General features: G+C 39.5%; 1 protein-coding gene across 1 annotated transcript in view; it reads right to left on the bottom strand.

Annotated features, from left to right (window-relative positions):
- Positions 1-17,236, bottom strand: part of tub (TUB bipartite transcription factor) — a 69,530-nt gene that overhangs the window by 36,162 nt on the left and 16,132 nt on the right. The window lies entirely within an intron of this gene.

Genomic DNA, 17,236 nt, shown 5'->3' with positions numbered 1-17,236 from the left:
ATAGATTAGGCAAAATATTTGTTAACAACTCAACCCAAACTGCCAGCCTTGCATGTCTGTGTTAAGTTAGCGGATTTTTTCTTGTCGTGTGCGGGCACCGAGTGTCCTCACCAAGCTGCAGGACGTTTAGGCGTACAGTTAGGAAGGACTCCTGCTTCGTGTGTTGAAATTGGTACGAAATAAATCTGCCCTGCAAGTGAAAATGTTTGTTTTATGAAGTTGTAGGATAAAATAAAACCATTAATATTATAAAATAATGATGAAAAAGCCATTACCACTTTTTTTTATCATGTATGACTTTCTGCCAGTGGTGCAATGAAGGATGTTTCTATTTCTCTTTTGCATGTGTCCCTTTGCTCAGTCAATGCACTGTAAGAAAATGTTTCTGCACACTCCGGGTACCTGATAATGTTGAAGTTCACATCAGTCTTGCACCTTAGGATTCAGTGCTGCAGAGCCATTCCTCTTTTTGCAAGGAGCAGCATTTTTTTCATCAAATCAACATTTATACATGTAACACTGATCCTTTAAAAGGCAATTTTAATTTGTGAAAACGTAAAATTATTACTTTCTATATTTTTATGGTTTTTATCAGTAGGCCCACCTTAGACAGGGAAAAGGGTAAAAATGACATTGGCCAAACATGGACTGACTTTTACTATGTTTAGTTGCCATGCTGTAAAAAAGTGTGCGCTTTCAGCATGAAAAAAGTGATTTTTAAAATGCTTTTTGTCAGGCTGAGGTTCATGGAGATGGACCCAAAATGCAAACAGCCGGGCAGAAGAATATCAGTGAGTTGAAAGGAATTTACTAAATGAAGAGCAAAAACTTGCTACTCGACTAGAGAGCAGCACCAAACCAGTGTAGTAAAAAACATGGACACTTGTTCTCTTGACATGAACAGAACAGTATAATCCAGCAAGGAACATTATGAGAAATGGGACCCTAAAGAGCAGGGAAACAGGTGGGAAGCATGAGTGTGATGAGGCGGACTGAATTAGCTTAACTGGATGGTGACTGAAGGTGAATGACTGAAATAAACGTGAATGGAGCAGAAATCCAGGGGAAAAACTGGAAAAAACATGAGGGGAACACAAACAGCGTTCCGTCCAAAAGATGCAAGAGACATTTTTGCTTCTCCAACTAAGACATGCCCATCCAAATCCTGACCAATCACAGAACAGTAGTCGGTGACCCGGCGAGAAAAAAAAGTTCTTCCCCGACATTGTGTGAAGAACAAGCAGCGAGAGCAAAACCACGTCATTTGCACGGGGAGCGAGAGCAATTTTCTCACGGAATATGTTGCAGCCTTCACTCACAAAGTATGTGAGTAAAATAAGAAGTGAAAAGAATAACCTAATATTGAAAACAACAAACAATAATGAACATTGCAATGAGAACTAAAGGAGGCTGGACCTAAAGAATACTAAACAGCAAGGAAAAAAGTCCCAAATTGAGAAACAAAAATTTAAAAGACCTCTAAATAAACTAAATAACTAAGTAAATATTTCCCTCTATAGTCCTACAAAAGGGGAAATGTGTTGTTACGTTTAACCCAGGGTGCAGTGTGCTGCAACACCGAGTGGGGCAAGGGGAGCAATCTGTGGTCTAGGGTCTTGATCAGGGACACTTTTGAAATTTACCCATCCACTCATCAAGATTAATCATCATCAGATCAATATTTTTTTTAACTTCCTAATGAATCTGATAAGTTACATAATAACAAATGTTTTTGCAGAATGAGGGTCATCGGGGTGTTGGGTTGGGCTGCAAAGACAGGCCCTAAAATGGTGCCAACCCTAACCTCTGGATAAAGCTACAGCTTCCTCAAAGCCATATACACACAGCTGAATGATTTACGATGCATTGCAATAGGTTTTCATTAATACATGATCTGAAAAGGGGGATTAGATTTTGAAGGGGATTACATTTTGGTACAACATTGGCTTTTTATTTGCACGTACTACAACAGGGCTCTCAAAAAGCTGTTTATGAGCTTTGGGAAATGCACGTTTTGAGCTCACTGAAAGTTTTTAGTTCAAAACCCCAGCGGGTAATGTCATGGTAACTGAGCAGCTGCGCCGTATCATCGTCACTAATGCAGTCTAATTTATAGATCAACGTTCTTTATCTTGTATCTTGGCAGCAGGACTCCCTTTAAAGGTGCCTTTTCTCCATTCTCTTCATTTTTCATCCATTTTCTTCTCCACTGCATTTGACCAGCTTTATGGTTAAAATGGAGAAAGTAAAGCATCACAACCAACTATAAACTGACTCACACAAGCACATTATAGCGCTGATTGACCTTTCAAAATGTATGGTCTCAAAAAATTTAGCTTTAAATCAGGTTTGCTTAAAAAACACAAAGCGTTCAAGGAACAGGAAAGAACAAAACGGACTAAGCTTGTGGACTAATTGCTAAAAGGCTTAATCACTCCATTGAGTAACCTGCATTCATCCTTGTATGCACCCAATTTTGCCTCTTTAGCGTTCCCTGTCCACCACCAAAGAAACCAAAAGCCATATAAAAAAAAACTAAAAGCTTAACTTTCCAAAATCCCACATTTATGTTACCGAAGCGTTTTTGTTTCTTCTTTGTTTGGAACCATTTCAACCCATCAAACAGCGTATTTTCTGCCATTGCCAATGTTCAGTTTCTTGTGCTTTCAAGAAGCACAAAGATACATTGGTTCATCTTTTGGGTGTCCTCCACTATTTCATATTTCATAAGAAAGACAAAATAAGACATGAAGGAACGAATATATGATTCCAACACAGATAAAAGGCCAATTTAGCTCTGGTAATCGAATCCATCTGACATTAGTTGTTTACGGTTATTCGTTGCAGTTTGACCAACCTCCCAGTATAAATTAGCCTTCCCTTTTGTTAACAGAACCACTCTTATCAGTCAGGATACAGATAAACATCCAAGAATGTCGGATGGTTTTGGAATATTTGATTCAGATCTTAAAATCTGAGAGTTTGGACACCGGGAGAACATCTCAGGCTCTTAGCTGTTTTCTTAATGTAATTTTGTAGTCACTTTTTAATGGCATCCACCACTGTAGAGCAGATTACATTGGTTTTTACAGGGGAAAAAAAGCTGTTGCAATGTCAGGATCGGACTTGTCAGCAATATGACTTAGACTTAGACAACTTTATTTGTCATTTTTTATGTACAGAGTGCATACAGAACGAAATATCGTTGCATACAGTTTGTAAATTACAGTATAAAGTGCAGCAGTGATTAAAAAGTAAACAACTGAAATGTAAACATGTCTGTGTAGTAGGTGTCAGCGCAGCATTCATGTGAATGCAGCTTTTCCCAGCAGAACGCTGTACTGCAAAACGGTGGGGAGCTTTATTACCAGAGCATTTAATATTATCTAAAATTACAGCTGTTACAGATTTAAATATAACACTACTGGGCTGTGATGAAGAAATAGACGCTGGCACAAACCTGCATGCTATTGCTAGTCTTTTGTCTGCAGAAGAGGTATGAGCTCAGACGCCTCCTTAACATTCAGTGCTGAAGGAAAGTCTTTGAAGTTTGGCTGCAGTCAAGAGAGAATTGGAAGTGGCTGGAAGACTAACTTATTTACTCCCGTTGTTTCTCCCTTGTTTTCCTCTGTCCCCGTGGGCTAAAAACCAGCATGAAACAACACAACAATAAGATCCTCTTGACGAATTAAAAATTTCCAGGCCTACAATTTGCCCCCTGTTTTCCCAGAGGCATTTTACTGTTGGAAACAAGAGGCCGGCAAGACCATTAATTATAATGATGGACTTGGCATAAAAGACACACTGATGTGAAAATGGATATCTGGCTTACGTCTGCCTGTCCCAGTCAGAATGACTGAAACACAGCTGCACAGCACACAGCTTTAATAATACAGCAGTTTCACCAGTGAGACAGGAGACGTACTGACTGATGGGTGACTTTTCTATCTGGGTGGGATTAAGTGCTCATAAGTACATTTTATCCACAAAAATCAATGTAAAACTACCCCGTTATGGCCACATAATCACAACCTGCTGGATCCGGAAAGCCTTTTCCCACCTTTCATGTTATTTTGGGTCCCTTCTTATCTCTATTTTTTGAAGTCCACAGGTTGAACTACGGCAGGATCCCCCGAGGTGTGATATCTCCCAGCTGTTCTTCTCCCATAAACGGCTGAACTTGAGGGGACCCATCTGTGAAACCTTAGAAGATTTTAGAAGATGACAGAACTGTTAGTCTGATCCAAGATGGAGACGAGCCAGAATACAGCCAGGAGGAGGCTTAGTTGGTCCGATGGTGTGGTCAGAACCACCTGGAGTAACCGTCAAGGAGCCAATAGGTTTTAGCCAATGCCAATTGTTAATGGGCTGCTCAAGACTCTGGAGGTGATGGTCGGCTCTCCCCTAACACTGCCTCTCCTCACCGTCCGCAGCAATGCAGTGTCTACATTACCACAGATGAACTGTTCCTGTTGCCGTATGTTTTGAAATAAAATATCAGAACCCAAATTAATCTAATTAAAAAGTGGGTATAAGATCAAATTAAATGTGTTTCCCAAAGACTTAATGAAGAAAAAATAGGAGTGGTACAGGAGCAGAAATCATTCTGGATTTGAGTGTGAAGGGAATGGGAGTCATTTTACCAACAGTGGGATGGAAAGGGGACATTTTTTTTTTTTTTACTCTTGCCCAGGATTGGGATGGGACAAAAACAATTCTGTGGGATTGGGATGGGACAGGTGTGAAAATCCACTCCTGTGTCACCCCTCTACTGTGGATCACTTCTGCTTGCTGGGGAACACCGTTTCTCAGGACTTGACAACAAAGGGTAGGCTAATAAAATTTATGATTTGATGTTATTATATTCAACAACAGATGGGATACAAAGCCATTTAAGTCTCAATCCAGAAAGGTTTACAAAGGGTTACGATTTTTATTAAGGCTTTGGGACTCCAGCGATCCACTGTGAGCGTGAGAGAATGAGGAAAACATGGAACAGTGATAAACTTTCCCAACAGTGGCAGAACTACCAAAATTACCCAAAATTTTCTTCAACAACCCATCCAGGAGATCATAAAAGAACCCAGAACAACATTTAAAGCATTGCTGAACTTACGAGCCTGGGTTAAGGGTGGTGTTCATGAAAATGGCTGACATGGGTAAATGTCAAGACAAAAGTCACCGTTGATCAGCATTTGAGCCACACTCACATTTCACACCAAAAGGCAGGTATTGGTCAGAGTTTCGGTCCTGCTCAAGATCCTGATGTATCATCTTATCTATTGGTTGTCCCACGTGCCAATCATTGTGACGCACTCCCTTAACGCCAATGTGCAAGTTTATGAAAAGAAGATGAAGACCTCAGTAAAAAGAAATAAGATCAAAGTGGATTTGGGATTTTTTTTTTTTTTTGTGCGATGTCTTGCACATGCACAGTTATTCAAAAAGGGACTTGGGGAAAAATGTCCAACTCTATATTTAAGGAATAAATTATATAGTTGACTTATAGTTGACTTGTATACTTGCATGTATATACATATATATATATATATATATATATATATATATATATATATATATATATATATATATATACTGCTCAAAAAATAAAGGGAACACTAAAACAACACATCCTAGATCAGTATTAATGAAATATTGAATACTTTGTTCTTTACATAGTTGAATGTGCTGACAACTAAATCACGTAAAAATGATCAATGGAAATTAAACTTATTAACCCACGGAGGTCTGGAATTTGATTCACAGTCAGATTAGAGTGGAAAAACACACTACAGGCGGATCCAACTTTGATGTAACGTCCTTAAAACAAGCCAAACGGGGCTCAGTCACGTGTGTGGCCTCCACGTGCCTGTATATAACTATAGGCACGTAGTTATATACAGGGCAGCTCCTGATCAGGTGGTGGATGGTCTCCTGAGGGATCTCCTCCCAGACCTGGACTAACACATCCACCAACTCCTGGACAGTCTGTGGTGCAACGTGGCGTTGGTGGATGGAGCGAGACATGATGTCCCAGATGTGCTCAATTGGATTCAGGTCTGGGGAACGGGCGGTTCGCTCCATAGCATCAATGCCTTCGTCTTGCAGGAAGTGCTGACAAACTCTAACCACATGAGGTCTGGCATTGTCTTACATTAGGAGGAACTCTGGACCAACTGCACCAGCATATGGTCTAACAATGGGTCTGAGGATCTCCTGTCTGTATCTACCGGCACTCAGACTACCTCGGGAGAGCACATGGAGGGCTGTGCGGCCCCCCAAAGAAATGCCACCCCACATCATTACTGACCCACTACCAAACCGGTCATGCTACAGGATGTTGGAGGCAGCAGAACGTTCTCCACGGCGTCTCCAGACTTTGTCACGTCTGCCACATGTGCTCAGTGTGAACCTGCTTTCATCTGTGAAGAGCACATGGCACCAGTGCCAAATTTGCCCATCTTGGTGTTCTCTGGTAAATGCCAAACATCCTGCATGATGTTGGGCTGTAAGCAAAACCCCCATCTGTGGATGTCGGGCCCTCATACCATCCTCATGGAGTCTGTTTCTGATCGTTTCAGCAGACACATGCACATTTGTGGCCTGCTGGAGGTCATTTTGCAGGACTCTGGCGGTGCTCCTCCTGTTCCTCCTTGCACAACGACAGAGGTAGAAGTCCTACTGCAGAGTTGTTGCCTTTCTACAGCCTCCTCCACGTCTCCTGATGCTCTGGCCTTTCTCCTGGTAGCTCCTCCATGCTTTGGACACTACACTGACAGACACAGCAAACCTTCTTACCAAAGCTCGCATTGATGTGCCATCCTGGATGAACTGCACTACCCGAGCCACTTGTGTGCGTTGTAGACTCTGTCTCACGCTACCACTAGCGTAAAAACACCACCAGCATTCAAAAGTGACCAAAACATCAGCCAGAAAGCAGAGGAACTGAGAAGTGGTCTGTGCAGAACCTACAGAACCTCTCCTTTATTTGAAGGCTCTTGCTAATTGCCTCTAGTTTCCACCTGTTGTTTATTCCATTTGCACAACAGCAGGTGCAATTTATTGTGAAACAGTGCTGCTTCTTAAGTGGACAGTTAGATTTCACAAAAATGTGATTTACTTGCAGCTACATTGTGTTGTTTAATTGTTCCCTCTATTTTTTTTTTAAGCAGTGGTAAAGAGTGAGTCACTGACTAGATGCACATTACATCACATCAATCAACACAGATCAGCCAAGCCAGGGGATCAGGTTGGTGGAAGCAAAGAGAACCCTGTCTGCATCAGGTCTTGGTAGATGGATGGTATTTAATGAGGCTAACCTGTTAAATTATGCACAGACATAAAGCAGCTGAGCTACAAAAGAGAACTTCGCCTACAGTGCTATAGCTGGTGCAACATCTTGTGAATAATGTGTGTGTGGGCTCTTTGCTTTCCACAAGAGACCCGGTTTCAGACATTTTTATACAATGAAAGGTTATAAGAAAACAACAATAGAGTATGTAACATTTGAATAACGAAGGCTTTATCAAGTTTACTAAGTTACGAGTTATACTGACCCCAACTAACTAAGGAAAACATTTCTGACTTAAAAGCATAACCTGTACAGTAGTCTTCAATGATTTTAATTTTTAATGCATGATTGCCAGACAAAAAAAGCCACAAGGTAAAATTTACTGATGCCTGAACGTGCTACATTTATTTGTCCTGGATTTAACAGCATAGGAACCGTTCTGTAAGGAAACAGGTCCTGTGTCTGATTTTGTTCTAAATATGCTTTCCAGCTTCAGGAAACATCTTTACAAGGTCGTTTAGTTTTGTTCTGGAAAGTTATCTTCCACAGTAAAATGAGATGCCTGTATGAGATGAAAGGCCACTCAGAATAAGCTATTAGTCTAAAAGCAACACACACAAAAAAAAACAGATTACAGTGTGCAGACAAACCTTAGGGACAAATATATTCATTTATGATGGCAGCTGTGGTCTAAATAAAATAAAATTGAAGTTATTACATTTTGAGGAAAAAGGGTGGAAGATTATAAGCCCGAGACCACAGTCCCAACTGACTGGGAAGTACGAAGGTGGCAGCATCATGTTTTCTGGGTGTTTGCGGATGGAGGGACTGGAGCACTGCACAAAATAAAGAGCATCATGAGGAAAAAAGTTTTTGTGGAAATACTGAAGAAACATCTTAGGATATCAGCCAGTCTTCAAAAGGACATTGGCGCTAATCACGCTGCCAAAGTGGTTTGAATTCTCAGAAAATTTGTGAGGACTGAGCTACATTTCCAGTAACATTTTATGATAAACATGCAGGAGTGTACCCCAAAATATTTTACTCGAGTCGTTTGTTTTAGAAGGGAAACCTAATTAACAATAACGAAAGGCACATAACCTTTCGTTTGTGAAAAAATATCATTAAAAAAAGATTTCCCTTATAGTCCCACAGAGGGGAAATTTAGTTTCTGCATTTAACCCATGCCTCATGGAGCAGTAGGCTGCCTTCACTGAGTGGCACCCGGGGAACAATCTGGAGCTGAGGGTCTTGCTCAGGAACCCACAGTGGCAGTCTGTGGGGATCGAACTGGGAACTTGCAACCTTCTCAGAGCACAAGCGATAACCACTAGGCCACTACTCCCCTAAAAACATGTCTCTCATTATTACGGTGTTTATGCATCATCTACAGCCTACTTATCCTTGCAGCGTTTCAGGGGAGCTGGTGTCTGTCTATAGCACTCAGCGGGCGAGAGGGTACACCCTGGATGGGTTGCTACTTTATTCTAATATTTAGCAAATAGAAATAATTTTGGTAACCAAAACTGACCTAAAACAGAACAGCGTTATGCTGGTTTACTTTTGGACTGTGAAAAAAGTTTGTGTGTCGTTTTAATGCATCGTATTTAAATATCTGATTTAAAATTACTGGTTGGGTGTTTGAAGCATGCTCAGGTATCTCTATTTTAAGCAGAGCTGACAATTCTCTTGGAAAACAGAAACAAAGTGTTTGGGAGTCGAAGTGAAAATTAAATCTTACAGCTTCAAGGACAAAAAAAAACGGTGTGGATTTATGCATGGACATAAAAGGAGGAGCTTGAACTCATATTCTGTATTTAGCATTACATTCCTGTTTGCAGGTGATTGCGCACTTTAGATGCAATTATTATGTTTGAATTCACAGCAGAAAACTAACTTCAGCAAGTGACTGACTTGCAGCCTCACATGCACAAAGAATATACAAATACAAATACACAGGCATGGTTTTGGTATTGACATAAGTCCCCGCAAGACACTACTGCACAGTGGCCATCTGAGGGCATGCATAAAACATGATTTGGGTTAGAAAATGTCACGCTGGATGAAAACGCCTCCCAGGATCCCACTGAGGCAACCAGATGGACTGCTTCAGCACACCAAAGTTCCTCTCTGTTTCCCTATTCAATAACGCAGCTTTATGTCTGCGTGTAGCTAAATCCAGTGGATAGCCGGCTTATAAATAAGCACAAAGAAAAGTACAATGTTTCGATATCTATGGATAGATTTCTGCAAGTTTTATTTTTTTTTTAAAGGAAAGGCTAAACACAAGATTAAGGAAATTAAAAATTAGGTTAGCTATGCAATGTTTAAATTATGTCTAATACGAAACAGAAGCTGCAAAGTGAGCAAAAAGCAGATTACTTTTGTTCCCCTAATCTTGTTAGTAAATGCACAGACAGGCAGCTTGTTGTTGACAGCTTTTGTCTAAATATTCTAAAGGGGAAAAAAACACTTTGATATGCAAGGAGCATGAAAAACATGTGACCTCCTCAAAAAAAATAATTGCCTTTTCACAGAATTGCACGTGCTGAGATCACTGAAGACATATTAATTATTGATGGAGGATCTGATCACCAGCTGAATATCTATGATTCTGTTTTACTCTCAGCTTGTGCTTTGGAGCATTTTAGACAAGACTTATGGACTTTAGTTGAGCTTCTTATAAATATCTAGTTGTCTGTATGGGATATAAATTTGCAGCTTAGTGTTGAGCCACATCTGAATGGTGTCCAAAAGTAGCCTCCCTCGGTGGTGGCAACAACCGCTGTCAAGCCTTTGCAATAACCGGCTTGTTTTTGGTCATGCCACAGCTTCTGTCCATTTGAAGTCCAGATTCTAACCAGGCCCTTAAAAAAAAAAAAAAAAAAAAAATTTTTGCCTTCGTTCAGGTGGGCTTGTTGATGTGCTTTGGATCACAGTCCTGTTGCGTAACCCAAGAGGGCTTCAAGGGGTTTTAACTTGTACACAAACAAGAAAAAGTACCTCATATATGCTTGTAGCTGGGTTGTTTTAGCAGGGTCCTTGCCGCTGTGTTTTTGTAAGTGTAGAGCTTCTACAAGTCAAGGTTGCAGCACTATCTAAATATAAGCAGTATATATCAAACTCACCAGCAACAAGGAAGGGAATGCCTGATTAGCCCTAGGCAGGCTATAATTCCAACAGTTTACGGTCCTTTTAATGAGATACCAAAGAAGGTACCAGGGTGGCCCGTTTATAGGAGACCCTCCCCCGCCTGTTGCTGCATCTTGTCTGTAAACTGCTACACTTTTTTCTAGCCAACAATAAAGAGTGGATGCTCGGGATTATTTATTTTACAGAAATGACGTGGAAAGGAGCACCACCCATCATTCTTTAACATATTACCGTTTTAAACATGCAGTTGCAGAATGCCTACAGCCAGCAAATGAATTTGTTAATATAAGCTAGTTATACCTCGAGTGTTGCAATTATTTGTACAACAGCAGAAAGGTATAATATTCTTTGTGATATAAAACTTTGAAATAAAGCAATATTATACTGTAATATTGTATTATTTCAGTAGCAGCATGAATAATGGTTTTTTTTTATTTTAAAAGCCATTAGACCATGTTATATTTATTAGCTTTACATGTTTGTTAACATTGTGATTTTGATTTTTTTTTAATTAAAGTCAATCATACTGGGAAACCCTAACACCAGCCTTTGTCTGTACTTGATACCAGCAGAGGTTCAAGAGCTATCATAAACTTTTAGATCCAGATCCCCATCAAAAGGGAATAACTTCCTGTGGTTACGTTGTCATCCACATCTGTCCTTTCAGTAATCTAGCTTTGAAGCCAAAAATATAATATCTCCAGCAAGTGCAATGTGATGTTTGCTAAACATTACGTAACCCTGCATTAAGCAGACTCAGACACTGAAATCAATACCCCTGTGCGACAGCCTGAGCAACGACTATATATCTTGGCCGTTGTTAAACTGCTTGTCGCATTTAGAAAGCGCTCGTATCCAGGGGCAACAGACTGAGGCGACATACCGAACATCTTAGTCTAACCAGGGGCAGAAAACAAAACATAGAACGATGAATCATCTTTAGATCAGTCTTGATCTAGACGGACAAATTGTCGCTTGAAAACTTTTTACTCTTTCACTTGCGGTAAACTAATTACATGCCCTCCTTTTCATCACAGAGAACCCTCCTAAATGGGATTCTTCTTCATCATAAGGCACACATCATCATCTCCATTCATTGTTTCAAAGGATACAACCCCATCCCACACGGACTGACGCATGGACACGCTTAACACCTCGCTGACGAATAGAGAGCAGAGAGGTAGCGATGTTAAATGACAGCGTCGACCTTGTCTGCTGCTGCACAGGGAGTCCGCCGTCTATCTTTAGAGGATTGTTTAGATGTGACTCACTCTTTCGGCTTTTACTTGTCTTTCTCATCTTTAATCGATGCTGGCCGAACCACACACCCAAACATCGTTGTTAGACTGGAAGCCTCCCAGTAAATACATCAACCGGTTTACTGGCAAACAGCAAAGAGAAATGAGTCAAAAATGGATTGCCACGGCAGAGATTTCCACCTTGTGACTCTTATTTGACCTCGCACGTGCGCCATTGGCCATGAAAACACCAGTTAGATTCCCCATGATGCTCACCTGCTCAAGATAAAAAAAATAAAAATAAAACCACCAACATAATTCTGTCTCCTCTGTTAGTAACCAGAGCCAATGAAGGCTGTTAGATCCAGATGGATAAGCAGATAGCGTATAGATGTGGTGTTGCTCACGTCACTTCCTAACTCAGCATCTCTGTAAGGAGGCTGCCTCTCCCTGGAAGTCACACTGCCTCGTATGCGGGTTCGCTGCCATGGCAACAGCGCGCATTGAACATCATTTAAAAGCTCGCCAGTCGGCCATTTAACCATAACATCTGCCTGAGGGGAAGATAAAAATGCACAAACACACATGCGTTACCGCGCTGTCAGCAGCCACAGCTATGATTAATTAACATCTAGCTGCGCCTGCAGCGTGCATCACTGTGTCGAAGCAATGAGAAGCAACACATTTATTTTGCTCAACCTGAAGGGGAGGGGGGTGGGGGGTGGGGGTCATTGAGCACATAGGCATACGGTTGTAGTAACCGGCCATGGACACATGACGGTGCTGTACGACAGCAAAAAAAAAGAAAGTAAAATTAAAAAAAATAATTACAATCTCTGCCACATTACTAATAGCAGCAGCTTGAAATGGGAGCTTTTGAAATTCTCAACAAACACACAGCTGGAGCAGAAAAGGATGTGGGAGATTAGCGTCTGGAAAATGCCGTTAGGTGTCTGATTGTATTTTTTAATACCCCTCCCATTACTAAGGGTGTTTTAATGTTAGAGAGCTTGAACAGTAACAGCATAATAAGTGGTGTGATTCTAATAACAGAGAAAGCTAAAGCTCCACTGCTTTGTTACACAGTGGCAGTGAAAATGGCATTAACAGGCTTTCATCAGGTTTATTGTTTGCTTTTTACACGTGTGCGTCATCAGAGTCCTGCAGATGCCTATTGGAACAGGAACAAACATGCATGTGATTTTTACTCATTTAGTATCTGTGTTTATAAGTAAGTGGAAGAACTGTGCAAGAAAGCATAACCGATCCTTCAGAGGTTTGTGGTTGACATCAAAATCCCTGCTGGTACAATGCGTAAGTACAATGTAGCTACTAAATACCAAAGCAACAAACACTTATCAGTACTTGTGGATCACAAGTACTAAAGCACAGAAATAGAAAAGAACTTCCCATAAGAACATCTTGCACAGTGATTTTTTTTATTTTATTTTCTGGTTGTACGAGTGTGAAAAAAATAGTAGTCGTCGAATCACAGGAGAGAACAAACAGCTGATGATGGGATTATATCAGTAAAGGCCATAATATAGAATAATATAATAGAAATAACCTTCATTGTCCCTCAGTTGGAAAATTTTCAGCAGTAAATTTTTAGCCAAATGAATTAAAATGAAAGACAAAAATAAGGATGAGAGGCTGTACAGAAAGAACAGATTTACGACATGAGAGAAAAAAATACTGTACCGCCATTTAAAAGGTATAGTCAGGTTAAATAAATGTGCAACTGTAAAAAATAAACAAAAATGCATATGTATTTATTTATGCATGAAAATCAAAAAAAACATTTCTCAATCAACCATTCACTGTTGCCACTTGCTTTCTCAGAATGAGGGATCGTTTCAAAGTAAGCAAATTATTTACAGTCAGCTCGGTTTCATTAGGCAGAACTTTTTTTTTACCAGCTGTCATTTTTATCTAAATTTGACCATATTGGATTATAACTAGAATCATATAGGGATGCATGCAATCAAATTTGAATCAGCCTATATGATTATATTGGTCAAATTGTATATTTCTGTATTTAAATTGTTTTATAAAGTACATTGGGATTAAGTTTGGTTTGAGCAGCTAATACATAAACATAATTAAATTTGATTTCTGAACCTTTGCATGAGTGCAGCATTACCTTTTTACAAAAACAGATTGGTATAGAGCAAAACAGATAAATGTGCAACTGATTCATTCATTATCAAAGTTCACTTAATTCTCCTGAGGTTTGTAGGAAAGCCTGAAGCCTATCAGCCGGTGGGAGGCGAGGGACGCTAGGGACGGGTCCACAGCAGGGCCAGCACAGAACCTCATGAGATTAACACCCATGCATGCAATCACTTTCACTGAATTATTCTGTTAAGTGTAATAAATGCAGCATCTTTCCAAAATCAGTAAGTCGCCATGTCAAATAATCATAACAATTTCAATAACAGAACCTATCCACGGCTTAAAACAATTTAGTCAACATTTAAGCTATCATTGCTAACCACTATTCAGCTCCCAAACGGGTGCAAAAGTTATTTTTATGTCAGTCAACACAATAATTTCCCTTTTTGATACAGTCCCATTGGAGGTAGAAGTAATACTGCTTATTTAGTTTTAATGTCTGCTGTGTTGGTACACATTCAGAATAAAAGCTGATGTGCCACTTCACCTCCGTTAGCGAATGCACAACCGCAACCACAGGTCTGCGTTTATCGTCTGTGGAAACTACGAAGGTAAATGTAGAAAAGAATCTGTAAAGTGCACAGCACTTTTTTCAAATTAATCACTGAAATGCTTCAAGCAAAAAAATAAAGATCTTTTGATTTAAAAAATAATTATCAAATGCAAGGACAAAATCATGTGCATAGGGTTGATCGAAGTAATCCTCCGGCTAATCGTATAGATTTATTGTTCCTACCTTTCAATAATCCTTAAGTAAATAATCTGGCCATAAATTAAAAAGTCAATTCAGTTTTGTTTATTTATATAGAGCAAATTCCGAACACGTCATCTCAAGGCACTTAAAAATGCAATTCAATCGACTCATACAGACAGATTGCAAATCACGTGCATACTTTACAAATTCATCCTAGTTTTCAAACCAAAAGCTTCTGAAACTGAAACCAATCTGTGCTGGTGCTGCTTTTCAGGAAGATATGGATAAGAAAACAGTCTAAAATTACCCACTTGTCTACCACTGGGCTCGAATAGCTACTTGCAGCATCCATGGAGCTGAAGATGTTTGATGTAAGACACCAAAGGCTTTTTCAACACACACTTTACCACCTAAAACCAAATACAACAGACCCTCTTAGAAAGGAATAGCCTTTAACAATAGGGAAAAACCTGGCACTACCTGCAGCTCCTCAGTTATCTATAAGAGATATTAAATAGACACACGGAGAGGTGCTGACATCTCATGTGAGGGAAACCAGAATAAGCCTCGTGTCTGACTCACCATTAGGAAAAAATTATAATTGTTACATTTTTAAAGTACATTTTCTTATCTAATCTCTGAGGTTATATATTTTGTTGATACATATCCGAATAATTATTTGATATGTAGCATTTTGCTTTATTAAATGCTGAAATTGCATTCCTAGCTTAAGCAGGGAACAAAGAGTAATCAAAATAATTTAAAGAGCCACCCATTTTAGATCAATTAATAATCAAAACACAACAATAATGTTATTTATCTCAAAGTTTATAAACATTATGGATGACCTCTGTTCAGACAGAAATATTTTTTTTTTCTTTAACAGATTTGCTTCCTGTTTGTACCTTACTGTGGGGAGTCCCAAGTATTAAAAATGTTTTCAATTGTTGAGTGTTCTGTTAGGTGTTGTTAAATAAAAAGGTATTTACAAAGAGGATGATAAGTGGTAATACCAATATGGTTTAGAGCAGGGGTCACCAACATGGTGCCCACAGGCATCAGGTAGCCCCCAAGGACCACATGTGGTGCCCTTGAGCCTGTTCTAATAAATGGCACAACCACCTAGTGACCTGCATCTAAAATGTAATTTTATTCTATTGCTCTTCCTCTGTAATCGCACTTGCGTTCAATTAGAAAATTACATTATCTAAAAAAAAAAGCATTAAAATGTGTTTATTTTATACAAAGTTAAGATGAGCTTTGACTCTTGTAGTTTTATGGTCAGGACTGGTAGCCCTTCGTTTGACACAGTGCCGATGAAGTAGCTCTTAGTTTCAAAAGGTTTGGTGACCCCTGCTTTAGAGACTTCAACTGGTCACAAAGACAATGATTTAATGCTTCTCTTCATTTACAACCTGAAAGGACGAGAAGAGCATTAGTATGTTGGCAAGCAGAGCAGTCTTGGCAAGGGAAGGGAAGGCAGCCAACAGCTGTCATGATCATCTATTGGCGAATCTGTTCAAAGTTCAAATGCAGCAGGCTTCCCTCTATTATGAGGCTTAAAACGTTCCTCTGAGTAGACCATAGCCTCACAGAGGACATCAAAATATTTTTTGTGCTAAAAGTTCACTCATTTCTGAAGTCTACTACAGGTTCTAAATACATAGAGAGTGTAGAGACATACAAAATATGTCTCTACACTCTAAGATGTTGAAAAGAAATCTTTGTGATTACATCAAGATTTTGTATAGAACTGTGTGGCCCAAAAAAACTTATGTGATGGATGGCCGATGCGACACACTGTGCAGTTTGAAGTGGTATGCTCAAAACTTTAAATTCAACATCATACAACACTAAAAGTATTATGTGTCACGCAGTAAGATGTAAGAAGTAATCAATGCTTGCCTCAGAAGAATCACGTCAAAAACACATCAGAGACGTCAGTACAGAATGAGCTGGTCTTAATGTTCTAGTTATCAGAGTCACACTCTAAATTTAGACTGAGGAGAATTGAGGACAAAAATAAGAGAACAGCAGCAATCACACTGGAAATAGTTTCCCAAGGAATTTTGGACACTGCTTCATATTTGTTGTATGTCATCTTTGGTCTTGAGAATTTAAAACGGCCAATTGGCGAATCTGTCTTACTGACCACAGACGGATTGAAGCTCATGCCCAAAAGTTTTCCTCTGAAATGCTCAAGATGAAATATTAAATGTTCACTTATATACAGTAAGCTTATAATTTATTTATTTATGTTCTTTCACTTTCTTTTTTCAGGTATCACATTACACATGTCAGCTTACATAATAATATATATGATTTAGCAATGGTATCAAGGTGTTATTCGATTGTATCTGTTTCTTTATGTCTGTTGGTTGTGCTGTTCATTTTGCATCTCTCTTTCCAGGTGATGGAGCAGATGGAGGTTTTATCATTCTCTCCCTTCTATCTCTTCTTTCTTTCACCTCTACTCTTTTTTTTCTCTCTCACTTCTTGTTCTTCCTTTACTCTCCCATTGTAATGTCCATATAATTTGAAATTCTCTTTGCAGGAATCATAATAAAGCTATTTACAAGCATAAATCAAGTGGAGCACTATGGCGAAAGCTGTACGCTCCACTTGTAAAAGCAAAATCTGTCGAGCTCTATCTGGCATTGAGATATCAATTCCTATTGCCACATT

Source organism: Fundulus heteroclitus, unplaced genomic scaffold (genome assembly GCF_011125445.2).
Source record: "Fundulus heteroclitus isolate FHET01 unplaced genomic scaffold, MU-UCD_Fhet_4.1 scaffold_38, whole genome shotgun sequence".
NCBI classification, from domain to species: Eukaryota; Metazoa; Chordata; class Actinopteri; order Cyprinodontiformes; family Fundulidae; genus Fundulus; species Fundulus heteroclitus.
This window is presented reverse-complemented; position numbering and strand designations above follow the sequence as displayed.